At 46.2% G+C, this 17,867-nt stretch overlaps 2 non-coding genes across 2 annotated transcripts; both read left to right on the top strand.

Annotated features, from left to right (window-relative positions):
• Positions 1-3,603: 3,603 nt before the first annotated feature.
• On the top strand, positions 3,604-3,806 carry LOC111824359. Its single transcript, XR_002827447.1, has one exon. It is a non-coding gene; the product is annotated as a small nucleolar RNA SNORA74 (small nucleolar RNA).
• Positions 3,807-6,293: 2,487 nt separating this feature from the next.
• On the top strand, positions 6,294-6,401 carry LOC111824358. Its single transcript, XR_002827446.1, has one exon. It is a non-coding gene; the product is annotated as a U6 spliceosomal RNA (small nuclear RNA).
• The last annotated feature ends 11,466 nt before the right edge of the window (positions 6,402-17,867 follow it).

Raw genomic sequence — 17,867 nt, 5'->3', positions numbered from 1 at the left:
ATACAAAGAGGAGAAGTAATCTTCTATATTAGAAAGATACAGAAGAAGAAGGGACCCTCCATTGAGAGTGGAATGTAGAATGATGTGAACCCTTCATTGAGAGACAGGCAGAGAGGCGTAGAGACCCTCCTGTAGTGCTGGCCCGTATGTGGAAGGAAACACTCCATGGGGCCACAGGGTAGGAGGAGAGGGGCTCCTCCATGGAGGGGATGTGTCAAGGAGGGGAAGGATCCCTCCATGGATAGGAAGGGCAGGGAGGAGAAGGGACCCTCCATGGAAGGGATGGGTCAGGGAGCAAAAGGACCCTCTATGGATGGAACGGGTCAGGGCAACGAAGGGACCCACCATGGAGGGGAGACAGTAGGGGGATGGGAACCCTCCATGGAGGGGACAGGTATAGAGGAGAGGGGGCCCTCCATGGAGGGGAAGGGCAGGGAGGAGATGGGACCCTACAAGTAGGGACAGGTAGGCAGTAGAGGGGAACTCCATGGAGGCGACAAGGCTGATAGGACAGGGGACCCTCCATGAAGGGGACAGGGCCGGGAGGAGAGGGAACCCTCCATGAAGGGGACAGGGCCGGGAGCAGAGGGGACCCTCCATGGAGAGGGGACTGTAGAATGATGGGAACCCCCTATGGAGGGGACAGCAGCGAGGAGAGGAGACCCTCTATGGACGGGACGGGGCAGGGAGGAGAAGGGACCCTCAATAAAGGGGACAGTTGAGGGAGGAGAAGGATCCCTCCATGGAGAGGAAGAGCAGGGAGGAGAAGGGACCTCCATGGTAAAGAAGGGCAGGGAGGAGATGGGACCCTCCATGGAAGGGAAGGTTAGTGGGAATGGGTACTCTATATGGAGAGGGAAGTGCAGGGGGTGTGGGGAGCAGGGAACTCTCCATTGATGGGGCAGGGCAGTGGGGATGGGGAACACAGGACCTTCCATGAATTGGCTGGTCAGGGAGGAGAGGGGACTCTCCATGGAGGAGTGAGGGAAGAGAAAGTGGGGACCCTCATTTGAGGGGATTGGGCAGGGAGTAGAGGGTACCCTCCAGGGAGGGGGCAGAACAGTGGGGACAGGGAACACTCTATGGAGGCTAGAGGACAGGTGGGGCAGGGAGCCCTCCATAGAGGCGGCAGGGCGGGGTGGGGACAGAGAACCCTCCATGGAGGGGACAAGACAGGAAGGAGAGGGGACCCTCCATGGAGGGGACAGGGCAGGAAGGAGAGGGAACCATCCATGGAGGGGAGAGGGCAGGAAGGAGAAGGGACCCTCCATGGAGGGGACAGGGTAGGAAGGAGAGGGGACCCTCCTTGGAGAGGACAGGGCAGGGAGGAGAAGGGACTCTCTATAGAGGGTGGAGGGCAGGGGAAGAGGGAAACTTTCATGGAGGGGACAGGGCAGGGAGAAAAGGGGACTCTCCATGGATGAGGTAGGACATGGAATAGAAGGGACTCTCCATACAGGGTGGAGGGCAAGACAGAAAAACCTTCATGGAGGGGCAGAGCATGGGGACATGGAACCCTCCTGGGAGGGGAAAGTGCAAGGGGACAGAGAACCTACAGGCAGGGGGACAGGACAGTTTGGACAGGGAACCCTTCAGAAAGGAGTTAGAGCTGGGGGACAGGGAACTACACTTGGAGGGAGAGACGGAATAGTGGGTACAGAAACCCCTCCATGCAGTGGGGAGGGCAGGAGTAAAGGAAACCCCAATTAAAGAGGGGCAGGGCAGGGAGGAGAGGGGAGACCAGGAACCCTCTATGGGGAGGGAGCAGGGTAATTGGACAGGGAACCCCATGCAGGGGGAGGGCAGGAGAAAGGGAAACCTCACTTTGAGAGAGCAGGGCAGGGAGGAGACAGAACTATCCATTTTGGAGCAGGGCTGGGGAACAGGGATCCCAACTATAGGGGGAGGGGCATGGAGGAGAAGGTACCCTCCATGGACAGGGCATGGCAGGGGAGTAGAGAACCCCACGTTGAGTGGGAGTGGCAGGGAGGAGGTTTCCTTCATGGAGGGGGCAGGGCAGGGGGACAGAGAACCTCACTTGTATGGGGCAAGCAGTGGGGAAAAGGAACCCCGGTTTGAGGGAGAAGGGCAGGGAGGAGACAGAAACCTACATGGAGGGACAGGTCATACAGGAGAGGGAACAGAGAATCCTTCATGGAGGGGAGAGACTGGGGGGATAGGGAACCCTACTTTGAGACAGCAAGGATTTTGGCACAGGTCCTTAAATAGATGGCAGGGCAGCGGGGAGAGGGCATCCTCCATGGAAGTAGCAGAGCAGGGAGGACAAAGGACCCCACATAGTCTGAGCAGGATAGTGGGGTGAGGGCACCATCCATGGAGGGGCCAGGGAAGGGGGGACATGGGAGTAGAGATAGGTAACAGGGGAAACAGACCCTCCTTGGAGAGTCCTCTGTTCCCCCACGGTGGGGCCCTTGTTCCCCAGCCCTGCCCCTTCGCAGCATTCTCTGTCCTATCTGTCCATCGGCCCCTCCCGTGGTCCCCTGCCCCCACTGCCCTGCCTTCCCATGGAGGGGCCACTGTCTCCCCTGCTCTGACCACTCTGTGGTTGGTGCCCTTATCCCTCTGCCTTTCCCTCCATGGAGGGTCTTCTGTTTCCCTGCCCTGACCCCTCACTCACAGGCAGCTGAGGGGCATATGCTCTGGTCTCTCCAGTGTTCGTCTTTCCTGTTTCCAGGCTGACAGTTCACTCTCTGTACCTGAAGCACATTCTCACCTTCTTCATCTGTCTACATCCTACCCGTGCTCTCAAGACACATCTCAAATATCATTTCAAATGTCAAATCACAAACAGGGAAGGGGTGTGGGGAGTGGGTGGTGGGGGTTAGGAGGTGGGGGTGGGTGGTGTGGGGTGTGGGATGTAAGGTGGGTGGGTGGGGGTAGTATTGGGGAGTAAGAGCGGGAGGTAGGGGTGAGGGATAGTGGTGGGGGATGGGAGCTGGTGGGTGGGGGGTTGGGGGTGGCAGGTTGGGGCAGTGGGTGTGGGGTATGGTGAGGCAGATGGGGGCTGGGTGTGTGGGGTGTGGGGTATGAGGTGGCAGGTGGGGGCTAGGGGAGTGGAGTGTAGGATGGCAGGTGGGGGTGGCATGTGGGGAGTGGGGCGTAGGGTTGGTGGGTGACTGGTGGGGGAGGGAGAAGAGGGCATAGGGAGGATAAATGATGATGGAAGGAGACTTGACTTGGAGGCAGTGAACACACAATACAATATACTGATGATGCATTATAGAATTGCACGCCTGACCTATGCAATTTTATTAATGAATGTCACCCAAATAAGGTTGATTAAAAATAAAGAAAAGGTGGGTCTTTTGAGGTTGCTTAGGTTTTGAGGTGGACCCCGCATGAATAGGATTAATACCCTTTTCAAAGATATCCTATGCTAAGCTTATCAGGAGATGACTTTATATGTTATATAAATGTCTAACCACTATTTTGTGCACTTGAAACTAATATTGAATGTCATCCCTAATTGTAAAAAAATAAATTAGTAAAACAATTTTTAATACAAATAAAAATGCAAATCAGAGTGATCTTTAAAAAATATAAATCAGATCATTTCACTCTGTGCCTAAAAGCCTTAAGCGCTCCAGCAGTGGTCAGCTCTCCAGACAGAATCATGCCTGTGAGGGTGTTACACTGCTGGGAGAGGAACGCCTTGTCTTCTTCCTCCAGTTGCTCCCTTCACTGCTCTGGTGACGCGTGGCACTGGTGCAAGGCAGTACTGTGCTTCCTTGAGAGTGAGCTAAGCAGCACTTTGGCTGCTCAGTTGTTGTGTGGGAGCAGACACAGGAAAAATAAATTTAAGCCTCAAAGGTTCTAACAGCATTTCAACCCACCAAACGGACCTCTATCCTCCCTTCCCTACACTCCAGCCAGCCTGGCTCATCTAGCCTTGAGGAAAGAAGGCAGGGACAGTGCAGCTCAGGAAGCCAATGACTGTGCATGTGGTCAGAAGTCTGGAGAGAGCTCCAGTTCTCTTAGGATAGAAATGGAGGGATGAATCTGCTGAAATCAGCCACCCATGAGGGGACTCTACTTTTCACTACTTGAGGAGGACATCACCCTTGCATGATCCGCCATGCTCTTGCTCCCCTCTTTTTCATTCTCCTCCTACAAAAAATGCAGGTCTGTGTCTTCTGTACACTGCTCAAAGATGTGTGAGGACCCAGTGGGTGGCAGTTGGACCTGGTATACAATGGGAAATTTGCTGAGTGGCCTCACACCCAACAATGACACTGAGCTTGAACCTGCATCAATCTAGTCAACACCACTCACCTCTACCTGGGGACTCCCTGAGAACCTACCTTATGTAACTTGAGTGCTTCCAGAGACTCTTTCATTAACTGAGACTAACAGGCACCCAGCAGATGGAGGCAGAACGTGGTGTGCTCTGGGACTTTTGCTGACCTGTCCCCAGGCTCAAGGCTAGTAAAAGCCAGCTTTGGTGCTCTGCTTGGACCTTCCGGTGCTCACTCAGCCTCAGCAGAGGCTGTCACAAATTGTGAATTGCTTTGTAGATCCAAATAGATTGCCCTGGGCCAGTCACATAAAGCATCTGACATTGTTCAGCACCAGAGTCCCTCCCAGGAAGCCCCAGGACCAACACGCCAGTGGCCAGCTTCAGAGCACATCAGAGCAGGATACAATTAGCCTCACAAGCGGCATATCCAAAGAGAGATCTAGGCAGGCACCATAACCTGCTGAGATGAATTGCACTCCACCTGGTCAACACCTGTCAGCAGCTCATACACTACACTGTAGGCAGGGTAACTGTGGTCCCAGCCAACTAGCCTGAGCATCGACTCAATACATGCATGAGCCAATAGCCATCCTGAATCAACTACCACAGGAAGGTTCACATCACACACACGGGACATCCCTGGAGCACTCAACTCGGGTGATCAAGAAGACCTTGCCACTGGGTTCCACAGGACATCTACTACACAAAGCCACACTACCAAGACCTGGATTTTAATACAAAGAAACAAACACACAGAGGCAGCCAAAATGCAAAGAAATATGCCCCGAATTTAAGAACAGGAGACATATCCAGAAAAAATGCTAAACAAAGTGAAGGCAAGCAATATTCCAGATTCACCCCAGACCTCTGTTGAGGGGTGTGTGTGTGAGACAACCATTTGATGTGTGTGTCTCACATTGATGTCTCTCTCTCTTTCTATTTCCCCTCCCTCAGCCCTTCCCTCCCTTACTCCCTCTTCTCTAAAAAAAAAAAAAAATTCATTGGAAAATATATACTTGGTGAGGATTAAAAGAAAAAATAACTTCTCAACCAACCCAGGTGATGGACTGGATAGTTTCACAGTGCATTTCATCAAATAGTCAGAGAAGAACTAGTACCTGTTCTCTTCAAACTCCTGCAAAACACTCAAGACAAGGGAAGACTCCCAAGCTCATTTTATGAGTCCAGCATTATCCTAATTCCCAAATCAGAATAAGACTTTACAAAGAAAGAAAATTATAGGCCAATATCCCTGATGAATGTGGATGCTAAAATCCTCAACCAAATATTGGCAAACTGGATCCAGTAATATATTCAAAAGATTACACAACCATGAGGAAGTGGGATTTATTCCAGGGATGCAACTTTGGTACAGTATCTGCTCATAAACAACATGATACAGCATAAACAAAATAAAGAATAAAAATCACATGGTTATAACAATAGATGCGGAAAGAGCAGTCAACAAAACACAGCACCTATTCATTGTAACAACTCTCAGCAAAGGGTGAATGGAGTGAATACACGTCAACATAATAAATATCATGTAGAAAGAAAGAAAGAAAAAAGAAGGAAGGAAGAAAGAAAGAAAGAAAGAAAGAAAGAAAGAAAGAAAGAAGTAAGAAGTAAGTAAGAAGTAAGAAAGGAAAAGAAAGGAAAAGAGAGAAAGAAGAAAGAAAATGAAAGAAAGGATGGAAGGAAGATGTTGAAGAAGGCATATATGATGTTCTCAGATAGGAAGAATTAACAACATTGAAATGTCCAATGACGTACTTCAGAGAGCGACTACAGAGAGCGACTACAAATATCAGAAATATTTATATGGATGTACAAAAAACAAATACACAAACACACACACAAACACACACACACACACACACACACACACAACAAAAACAAATAAAAGAAAACCAAACCAATAGCCAAAGTAATCATGAGAAAGAAGAACAAAGTTGGAGGAATCATGCTACCTGATATGAAAATATACTACAAGGAAATACTAAGAAATATAGTACGGAACAGAATAAAAACCCCAGTGCTTGACTCGGCAGCAGCACATATACTAAAGTTGGAATGATACAGACGAGATTGGCCTGGCCCCTGCGCAAGGGTGACACAAATTCCTGAAGCATTCCATATTTCCTGGGCTGGGGGGCGGGACTAGGGCTGGGGGGGTGAGAGACAGACCGGCCTGGCTGGGTGGGCGGGAGACCGGCAGGACTCGGGCTGGGGGGGAAGGGGATGGGCCCCACTTCGGGGTGGGGTGTGGAGGACAAGCAGGACTCTGGCTGGGGGGGAGGGAGACGGGCGGGACTGGGCTTGGGGGGAGGGAGACGGGCGGGACTGGGCTGGGGGGGGAGGGAGACGGGCGGGACTGGGCTGGGGGGACGGAGGGGGGGGACTGGGCTGGGGGGGAGGGAGATGGGCGGGACTTGCGCTGTGGTGTTGGGACATGGGTTGGCTGAGGGGAGACTAGGGTTTGGGAAACCACTGTGTCATCCTTGTGCAGGTGACCTGCGCCTTCTGGGAAATAAAAAAGCCCAGAAATAAACCCATACATTTATGGTCAATTAATATTTTACGAAGGACACCAGAACATACAATGTTGTAGGATAGATTACTCAATAAATGCTGTTGGGAAAATTAGAAAAGTAGAAAAATGAATGATTGCAGATTACCTTCTTACACTATATTGAAGAATAAACTCAGAATGGATTAAAGACTTAAAATGAGTTTTGAAAATGTACAAATTCTAGACGAAAGTAAAGGCTATAAATTTTCATAGAAAAACTTAACAAATGGGACTACATCAATTTATAATATTGTTGCACAGCAAAGGAAACCATCAACAAAATGAAAAGACAGCCCACTGAATGGGGGAACATATTTGCCAAGGATACATGTGATAAGGGCTAAATATACCAAATTCATGAAGAACTTCAAAACTCAATATCAGAAAAAATTAAACAATCCAATTTAACAATGAGCAAAAAACCTAAATAGACACTTTTCCGACCAGGATCTGCAGATGAGTATTACACAAATAAAAAGATGCTGAGCATCACTAATCATCACAGAAATAGAAATTAAAATCACAGTGAGGCATGTCAGGATGGCTATCACCAATAAATCAATAAACATCAAGTGCTGGTGAATATGTGGAGAAAAGGGAACTCTCATGTACTCTTGGTAAGAATGCAGATTGGTGCAACCACTGTGAAAAGCAGTATGAAGTTCCCTCAAAAATTAAAAATTGAACTGCTTTATGACCTAACATTTCCACTTCTGAGAATATATCTGCAGAAACCTGAAACACTGATCGGAAAGGATATATGCAATGCTATGTTCACTGCCGCATTATTTACAATAGTGAAGATTTCACAGCAGCCCAAGGGCCCAGCTGCAGCTGAGTGGAGAAAAAGCTGTGGTACATTAACACAACAGAATACTACTCACCCACACAGAGAAAGAAAATGAAGGAAATCTTACCTTTTACAACAGCGTGGAGGGAGCTGGTGAGTATTATGCTAAGTGAAGTGAAGTAAGTCAGTCAGAGAATTACAAGTTCCTTATGGTTTCACTTATATGTGGAATCTAATGAACAAAATAAACTACAATCAGACACAGGCTCATAGATATAGAAAACTGACTGACAACTGTCAGAGGGGAGGGAGGTTGGGAAAATAGGGGAATAAGGTGAAGGGATTAAGCAAAGAAAAGACTTATAGACACAGACAGCATTTTGGTGATTATCAGAGAGAGAGGGGTGTGGGTAGAAGAGGGTTTAGAAAGGATAAATTGTGATGGAAGAAGACCTGACCTGGGGGAGGGGGAGGGCAGTGAGACATAATTCAACATTCAGATGATGTACTATAGAACTGTGTCCCTGAAAGCTACATGATTTCATTACCAATCTCACCCCAATATATTCAATTTAGAAAAATAGGACATTGTGACACATGCTACAACCTGGATGGACCCTGAGTGGCTGAATGAAATAAGCCAATCACAAAAGGACAAATGCTGTGAGATCCCACTCACATGACGTCCCTAGAGCCATCAGAGTCAGAGAGACAGAGGTAAGATGGAGGGGACCAGTATTGGGGGAGTGGATGCAGAGTTGCTGTTTAGTGGGGACAGAGCTTCAGTTGGAGAAGATGAGAACAGTGATGGAGATGATGGTGGTGAGGGCAGCACAACAATATGAATGTACTTACCACCATTGGACTGCGCCCTGAAATAGTTAAAATGGTAAATTTCATTGTGTATAAATTACTGTGATAAAAGTATACAAAAAATAGAAGGCACTGTCCTCGGTGCAGGAGAATCAGGTAGAGCTGTTGTCTATTCACCCTACATGGGTGGTTGGGCCACTGTCAATATCCTGGTTGTGAGATTTTTATAAGATATTATTGAGGGAAACCGGGTCAGATTCCATGGGCCACCTCTGCATTATCCCTTACAAATAATGTGAATCTACAATTATATTTTTAAAGGTTAAAAAACAAAAGGGGCGACCCAGATTTGGTTGTTTTGCACCACAGAATCTGGTCCAGCAGGTCCAGTTGGGGTCAGGGCTGAGTATAAGGAATTACCCACAGGAACTGGTGGTCAGTGGGATTGAGGGCCACCATCCAGACCAGTGACCTACACAGCTAAGTTCTCCTCCCATCACGGAGCTTCCACAGCCTTTAGTACAGCTGCTGTGTCTCAGCCACTTCTAAGGCGATCACTCAGGGGAACAGCTCCTTCACTGTACCACCTGGTTCTTAAAGGAGCTGCAAACCTTTTAAGCATCTCACAAAACACAACATGGGCAGCGCAATCCTCCCACAGTGACCCCCTGCTTCATTAAACCACATTCACCAAGTGACAAGGATGGGCCTCTGGTGCCATTTCAGGAACGCTGGGCCAGGGTCTTGTCGACAGAGCAGATTCACTTCTCGGTGTCTTGTTTGTGACCTGGGCCCAGGGCCCAGGAGTGACGCCACCCAAGGACAAGGATGAAGAAAGGCAGCACTGTCGTTGGAAGCACGTGCCTTTTAATCATCTATAGATCTCAACTGCAGAAAAGACAGCTATGCTCTGCTAAAGGTCAGGAAAATAAATAATTTTTCTCTTTGTACTCAAAAGAGTGGTGCTTAAAATTAAGGTAAAAATAATACCCTGTCTTCATATGCTCTCTCCTTCCAGAGATGGCTCCAATTTTCCTGTCAACCTGATTGCAAGATGGAAGAAATAATGCTGGTGAGTGAAATCAACACATCCCATTTTTAAGGGGTTAAACGAAGATGAGAGACAGAGTGTCACTTAAGGTTTGATACTTTACTCTGTGGTCAAGTAGGGAGTTTCTAATTGTCCATCAAAACCTGTATCATTAGGGTAATGATGTAGGGCTGCCATGAAGGCCTTTTCAGTGTCTGTACCCCATAAAATCTTGCTCTTTTTGGTCCATGATGTGGGCCATGGGGCTACCAAAGCTCGTCCTCTCCACACAGTGACTCAGGGCTCCAGGGCTCCCCTGGCTTGCAGATTCAGCTGGCAATGAGCACAGACGAGTGGTGTCAAGATGGCCTGGGAGCAGCCACTCATGGCTGTCCTTGCCTCTGGCCAGACCTCACTCACATGGTGAGAGAGGCTCAGAAATGCAGAACAGCACAAACTCCATGCTACCTGGCACATAGGACAGCACACTCACCCTCTTGTTCCTGTACCTGTGCAGCCAGCCAACTCAGTCACCTCCAGGAAGAACATCCAGAAAGAATCATAAAATAAAAGTGCCTCATGCCAATCCACATAGCACTTCAAAGTACTAAGAGTGAAATAACTCACTGTCCATGCTTTTCTACAGAAAGGCTACCTGCAGTCCAGACCCATATTCTTGCTCTTTTTTCTTCTTCTCAAAAGAAGAAAACACATCATTCTGGAGCCACCGAGATGGAGCAGGTCAATGGCCAGCTGTCCACCCAGTGATGACAACCACGGTCTCAGAGAGAATAGTAACTGCAGACTCCAGAGAGAGCAGCAGTGGGCTGAGTGGGGAGAGAAGTGAGAACTTGACAAGTGACCGGCATGGTGGTGAGCTGATTTGTCTTGAAGGCAGTGAGTCTTAGCCCTGCTCTGTGAGCAGGACGGGAATGACTCAGAGAGGCCTGGACCAGGGGCCTGTCGGAGTCAGAGTGGGGGCTACACTGGACCCTTCCCCCTTCTCTCCTGACTGGGCTCTAAAGCCATGGCCTGTGTATAAGCCCCTCAAATGCTGAGGAAAAGCCCATGTCTGGCGAGGACCTGGGAAAATGGGGCCTGGACTCCAAAGTATTGGGGGGAATCCTGCTTATTTTTTTCTTCTTTTTCTCTTGCCAGTTTTCCCTGAAAACCATCCTGTAATATGAAGCTTCCACACAGCTCATGGGGGGAGAAGAGTCTAAGGTTCTGAGAGAACTGGAGCTTCTAGCAGAAGGACTGGGAAGGAGGCTGAGATTCAGGGGGAGAGGAGTCATGCGTGAGCTGGACCCGCACAGAGCACACCCCAGAGGCCAGCATAGGCTCTGCGCACGCTGATGCTGAGGTCACCACCAGACCCGCCGAGACAAAAGTGAGGTCTGAACTTTATAGGCCCCGCAGCCTTACACAGTGGGCTCTCACAGTGGGCTCTCACCTCTGCCACTCAGTGGTGGGAAGACAGACTGGGGAGCTTGTCCAGTAGGGGCAGCACATCCATCCCCAGCCTCATGTGAACTCTGCAGGCACAAGGGTCAAGTGCAAGAGGCCAGGGCAGTAGAGCCCCAGCCTGCAGACACACCACATCCTGCACTTAGTTCCAAGTACAAGCTCTTTTTTGCAATAGTAACAATTGTAGGTTTGACTTTGAAGAAGAAAAAAAAACACATTACATGAGAGATTTCAATTTTGGTTTGTCACATCTTCGATGGATGTTATCTGAACCCAATGTGGTAATCATTTCACAATTTATGCAAATCAAACCATTGTGCTGTCTGCCTTAAACTTTTACAGTGGTGTATATCAATTATTTCTCAATAAAGCTGGGAGAAATAAACAGTACCTTAATAAATGGGGGAAAAAGTGATTATAGATGTAGTGAAATGCATACACCATAAATGAAAACAAATCAGGATACACATGTAATAAATAATATCATCTTGCCCTAAAGGTGTGCTCAGTGGTTGAGCATTGATCTATGAACCAGGAAGTCATGCATGGAGTCCCCGTCAGGGCTCATGCCCTGGTTGTGGGCTCCATTTCCAGTAGGGGGCATGTAGGATGCAGCTGATGAATGATTCTATCTCATCATTGATGTTAATATCCCTCTCTCCCTCTCCCTTCCTCTCTGAAGTCAATACAACATATATATTTTTTATTTTTTTAAATTATTATTATTATATTTTTTATTGATTAAGATATTACATATATGTCCTTATACCCACGTTACCCCCTATCTCCCCCCCCAGCTCATTCCCTCAGCTCCCCGTTGTCTGTGTCCATTGGTTAGACCTATATGCTTGCATGTAAGTCCTTTGGTTCATCTTTCCCCCTCACCCCCACCCTCCCTTACCTTCCCTCCAAGGCCTGACAGTCCAATCAATGCCTCTCCGTCTCTGGATCAGTCCCTGTTCATCAGTTTATGTTGTTCATTATATTCCACAAATGAGTGAGATCATGTGGTAATTATCCTTCTCTGACTGGCTTATTTCACTTAGCATAATACTCTCTAGTTCCATCCATGCTGTGGCAAATGGTAAGAGTTCCTTTTTCTTCTTCCTCTTCTCAAAGAATACCTTTCAGCATTTCATATAATGGTGGTTTGGTGGTGATGAACTCCTTTAGCTTTTTCTTATCTGTGAAGCTCTTTATCTGACCTTCAATTCTGAATGATAGCTTTGCTGGATAAAGTAATCTTGGTTGTAGGTTCTTGCTATTCATCACTTTGAATATTTCTTGCCACTCTCTTCTGGCCTGCATGGTTTCTGTTGAGAAATCAGCAGACAGTCGTAGGGGTACTCCCTTGTAGGTAACTGACTTTTTTTCTCTTGCTGCTTTTAAGATTCTCTCTTTGTCTTTTGCTCTTGGCATTTTAATTATGATGTGTCTTGGTGTGGTCCTCTTTGGATTCCTTTTGTTTGGGGTTCTCTGCGCTTCCTGGACTTTTAAGTCTATTTCTTTCACCAGGTAGGGGAAGTTTTCTGTCATTATTTCTTCAAATAGGTTTTCAATATCTTGCCCTCTCTCTTCTTCTGGTACCCCTATAATTCTGATGTTGGTACGCTTGAAGTTGTCCCAGAGGCTCCTTACACTATCTTTGTATTTTTGGATTCTTTTTTCATTTTGCTTTTCTGGTTGGGTGTTTTATGCTTCCTCGTATTTCAAATCTTTGACTTGATTCTTGCGATCCTCTGGTCTGCTGTTGGGAGTCTGTATAATATTCTTTATTTCAGTCAGTGCATGCTTAATTTCTAGTTGGTCCTTTATCATAACATCGAGGGTCTCACTAGATTTCTTGAGGATCTCACTACATTTATCGGCGGTTTCCATAAAATATCCAGTCGTTTGCTGTCCTCCATTTCTGTCATTTGTGACCTGTTTCTTTGTCTTCACATTCTGACTGCTTCCCTGTGTTGGTGTTGGTAGAGTGGTTTGGTGTCCTACAGGGCCCAGTGGCTCAGTCTCCCCAGTTACCTGAGGTGGACACTCTTGGTGCACCCCCTTGTGGGCTTTGTGCACAGTCTTGTTGTAGTTATGCCTTGATTGTTTTAGGTGTCACTGGAAGGAATTGACCTCCAGGCTAATTGGCAGTGAGAATCAGCTGTGTCTGCAGTGGGAGAACTGCTGTGCTGAAGACACCCTTCTGGGGCAAGACTTGCTTCAGTGGGGCTTTGGTGCTCACTGAGTCTGCCCCCTGAGTGTGTTCCTTATGAATCTGAGGAGTTGTAATCTGGATGGTCCCACTCTGACCACTGGGTACACTGGCTCTTGGATCTAAGGAGGTGCTAATTAAGCCTCTTCCTGAGGTTACCCAGCAGGAGCTACGAAGAGATATTCAGATTCCCCTTCCTTTTTGGGGGGGTCTTGGGGTGCCCAGATGGGGCCCAGCTGTGAAGCAATGCAAGCTGCTTGGGGCCTTGGGCCTTCTCTTGGAAGTTCTGGGTCTGTCTGGCCCAGCTGCAATTTGTTAGGTAATTTTCAGGTTGCAAAGGACCCGGACATTCATATGCAAAAGCATTTGCAGCAGCCTGGATGGGGCGGGGTCTCAGAATCAACAGGGCGGAGCAAGCAGCTATGGCTGATTCTCAGCCCTGCCCTAAGGGGCCGCGCGTCTCAGTGTCCTGGTAATTGCTGCCAGCACCTCTGAGGGAAAGCTGTCCTCAAGTTCTGAGTTCTGCCTGCTGCCAGACCGTCCAGTTTCTCCCCGTATGAGCCCTGGGTCCCCAGAGACTTCCCAGAACCAGAGTTCAGAGCAGTCGGGAGCTTGTGACTCCCTCCCGATTCAAAAAGACAGCCGCGTCCTCAGGTGCCTGCCTCTTTCCCCGCATGCTGGAGCCTCCGTACCTCTGCACTTTACTTTTGTAGCTCCTCTGAGTCTGTGTGCTCTTCTCTTTCCTTCTAGTGTAGAATTTCTACTCAGCCAGCCTTCCTGTGATTCTGGATGATGACCGTTCTGTCTTTTAGTTGTATTTTTGAAATTGTTGTCGGAGGCAGCAATTTACGGTGTTTACCTATGCCGCCATCTTGGTTGTTTTTTTTTCTACAACATATATTAAAAAAAATAAATTAATAGTGTCACTTCAAAAATTTATCTAGATATATAAATGTAGGAAAGACAAAAGGCAATACTTTGAATTGTTGCCAGTGGTTAACCTTGGATAGTAGAAAGAAGTGATTTCTTTTTATTCTTTTTTTAAAAAATATATTTTATTGATTTTTTTTACAGAGAGGAGGGGAGAGGGATAGAGAGTCAGAAACATCGATGAGAGGGGAACATGGATCAGCTGCCTCCTGCACACCCCCTACTGGGGATGTGCTTGCAACCAAGGTACATGCCCCTGACTGGAATTGAACCTGGGACCCTTCAGTCCTCAGGCTGACGCTCTATCCACTGAGCCAAACCTGTCAGGGTAAGAAGTGATTTCTTTTACTTCATACTATTCTTTTTTAAATTTCTACTAATGATCCTATATTATTTTTTATAATTTTATTTTTTTATTGCTTAAAACATTACAAAGAGTATTACATATGTCTCCTTCTTTCCTGCCCCTAAAAATTCCCCCAGCCTCCTCTACACCCCCCCAGTGTCTTGTGTCCATTGATTATGCTTATCTGCATGCATACAAGTCCTTAGGTTGATCTTTTCCCCCCCTTCTCGCCCCCCCCAACCCTCCCTAGCCTTCCCGCTGTAGTTTGACAGTCTGATCGATGCTGCTCTGCCTTGTATCTATTTTTGTTCATCAGTTTATAATGGTCTTTATTATCCATAAATGAGTGAAATCATGTGGTATTTTTCTTTCATTGACTGGCTTATTTCACTTAGCATAATGCTCTCCAGTTCCATCCATGCTGTTGCAAATGGTAAGAATTCCTTCTTTTTTACAGCAGCATAGTATTCCATTGTGTAGATGTACCACAGTTTTCTAATCCATTCATCTGCTGATGGGCACTTAGGCTGTTTCCAGATCTTAGCTATGGTAAATTGTGCACATAGGGATGCATATATCCTTTCTGATTGGTGTTTCTGGTTTCTTGGGATATATTCCTAGAAGTGGGATCACTGGGTCAAATGGGAGTTCCATTTTTAACTTTTTGAGGAAACTCCATACTGTCTTCCATAGTGGCTGCACCAGTCTGCATTCATACCAGCACTGCACGAGTGTTCTCTTTTCTCCGCATCCTCTCCAGTACTTGTCATTTGTTAATTTGTTGATGATAGCCATTCTGACAGGTTGGAGATGATTCCTCATTGTTGTTTTGATTTGCATCTCTCTGGTAATTAGTGACTTTGAGCATGTTTTCATATGTCTCTTGGCTTTCTGAATGTCCTCTTTAGAAAAGTGTCTATTTAGGTCCTTTGCCCATATTATTTTGATAAGGAGAAAAACAATCTTCTAAAAAAACATTTAAGTAACTCTTTTTTTGGTGTAAAATGCATTTTGCTTCCATGTTCAGTGATCATACACTTATCTTTGAGAAACTTAAAAAGTGCTTTGGGTGTGAAATATCCTTTAAAATGCATTCTTGCACTCTAACAGCTCCTGAATGAGAACACTGGGCTTGGGAGATGCTGGGTCTAATTGGTAAAATGATGGGGCAGGAGCTTGGGGTGGGGCAGGGGATGGGGCGGTTCAGGAACCCTGAAGAGAGGCTCCTAGGCAGGATGCCTCAGAGTCCACAGCTCAGGCTGTATTTGAAGAATTCCTCATTGGAAGGCTGATATCTACAGTCAAAGTTCAGATTTGATAAACTTTAGACATGAGCCACAGTAAATTTTCTTTTAAAATGGTTTTTGCCATTCTTATTGCAAAATCTATATATATAAAAGGCTAATGTCCTAAGGATTCGACTGTCCGACCAGTCACTATGATGAGCACTGACCACCAGGGGCAGATGTTCAATACTAGAACTGCCGTGACCTGAACCGACCATTTACAGAGAAAGGGCACTGCGCTCCTGGGGTCCAGAAGCAACATTCAGCTTTTCCGAAGTGGGAAACAGGCTGCGCCACCACCCCGTGGCACTAAGCCCACAGCCTAGCAGGGAAATGGTGGCTGTGGGCACCAGGTAATGATGTCACATAGCAATGCCAGGCTTCCTCTTCCTAGCGATGAGCCTCCTTGGATTATCTTCATCCCACTTGCTTTATAGCCAGGTGCAAACATTTTACACTTTAACCAAATGTCTTTGAAGTGTTTTCATGTGCCTCATCTCATTTGATCCTCACAGAAGTCCTGGAATAGGTAGAGAGGAGACTCAGTAGAATCCTGTTTTGTTTTCATTCGCAAGTAAATGAAGATTTAGAATGTTTAAAAATTGACCCAACTGAAAAGAAGTAATAAAAGGTAAAACTTGAACATGACTTCAGGTTTTCTCACTGCACAGAGTATAGTCAAACAGTGCTATATTTAAATATTTCACCCTTTATTCTCCCTGCATGATCTACAATAATAATCTGCTTCATATTGGTATTTACTGCTGTTTGTCTGACAATATCCTGAAAGAAAAATTGGGGTGCTTCACTGGGCTGGAAAAAGTTTACCTAATCAGAAAGCAAGTTTATCAACATATATAAAGCTCTCAGTGTGCCAGTCGTACCATGTGTTTCATTCTGTAATTGTTGATCGTGAATTTGGTTGACACTTCTATTATAAGAAAGGGTGAATAGCGATATTAAAATATTTCTTCGAATTAATTTCCTTTCAATGTCATAAATTCCTGCACCGGGCCTCTAGTGATTAAATAATACTATCAAGACTCATAAGAGGAGCGTATTTATACAGAAAATATTTTTAAAGGATTAAGATCTCCTAAGTCACAACTCTATGGTTCTCACCTCAAATGGCTCTACAGAGGCCGCCAGGAAAAGTAGAAGGAGCATTGGCCCTGGGTTCTCATTTGATCTCTGCTACTAATTAGCTTTGTGTTCTTAGGGATTTCACTTCAACTTTCTGGGACTCCTGGCTACATCTATAGAATGAGGGTAAAATTAGACCACTTAATTAAGGTTTCCACAAACTCTTAAAAAATAACTCTAGGTTCAGATTTCTACAATCTTTCTAAATATCTCAGCAATAATAAACTTGTCCTTGGATTAACCTTTCTGGTAGCAACACTTCACAAAATTGTAAGCACTTTTTTATAATACTCATTTTATTTTTATTTTTTTATTATTAAATCTTTATTGTTCAGATTATTACATTTGTTCCTCTTTTTGCCTCCCATAACTCCCCTCCACCCAGTTCCCACCCCACCCTCCGCCCTCACTCCCCACCCACTGTCCTCATTCATAGGTGCACGATTTTTGTCCAGTCTCTTCCCGCACCCCCCACATCCCTTCCCCCCGCCAAGAATAGTCAGTCCATTCCCTTTCTATGCTCCTGATTCTATTATAATCACCAGTTCATTCTGTTCATCAGATTATTTATTCACTTGATTTTTAGATTCACTAGTTGATAGCTGTGTATTTGTTGTTCATAATTTGTATCTTTACCTTTTTCTTCTTCTTCTTCTTCTTAAAAGATACCCTTCAGCATTTCATATAATACTGGTTTAGTGGTGATGAACCCCTTTAGCTTTTCCTTATCTGTGAAGCTCTTTATCTAACCTTCACTTCTGAATGATAGCTTTGCTGGATAAAGTAATCTTGGTTGTAGGTTCTTGGCATTCATCACTTTGAATATTTCTTGCCACTCCCTTCTGGCCTGCAAAGTTTCTGTTGAGAAGTCAGCTGACAGTTGTATGGGTACTGCCTTGTAGGTAACTGACTTTGTTTCTCTTGCTGATTTTAGGATACTCTCTTTGTCTTTTGCTCTTGGCATTTTAATTATGATGTGTCTTGGTGTGGTCCTCTTTGGATTCCTTTTGTTTGGGGTTCTATGGGCTTCCT

This window comes from Myotis lucifugus, unplaced genomic scaffold, assembly GCF_000147115.1.
Source record: "Myotis lucifugus unplaced genomic scaffold, Myoluc2.0 scaffold_1257, whole genome shotgun sequence".
Classification (NCBI taxonomy): domain Eukaryota; kingdom Metazoa; phylum Chordata; class Mammalia; order Chiroptera; family Vespertilionidae; genus Myotis; species Myotis lucifugus.
Note: the sequence above shows the minus strand (reverse complement) of the source record. Positions and strands in the feature narration are given on the sequence as shown.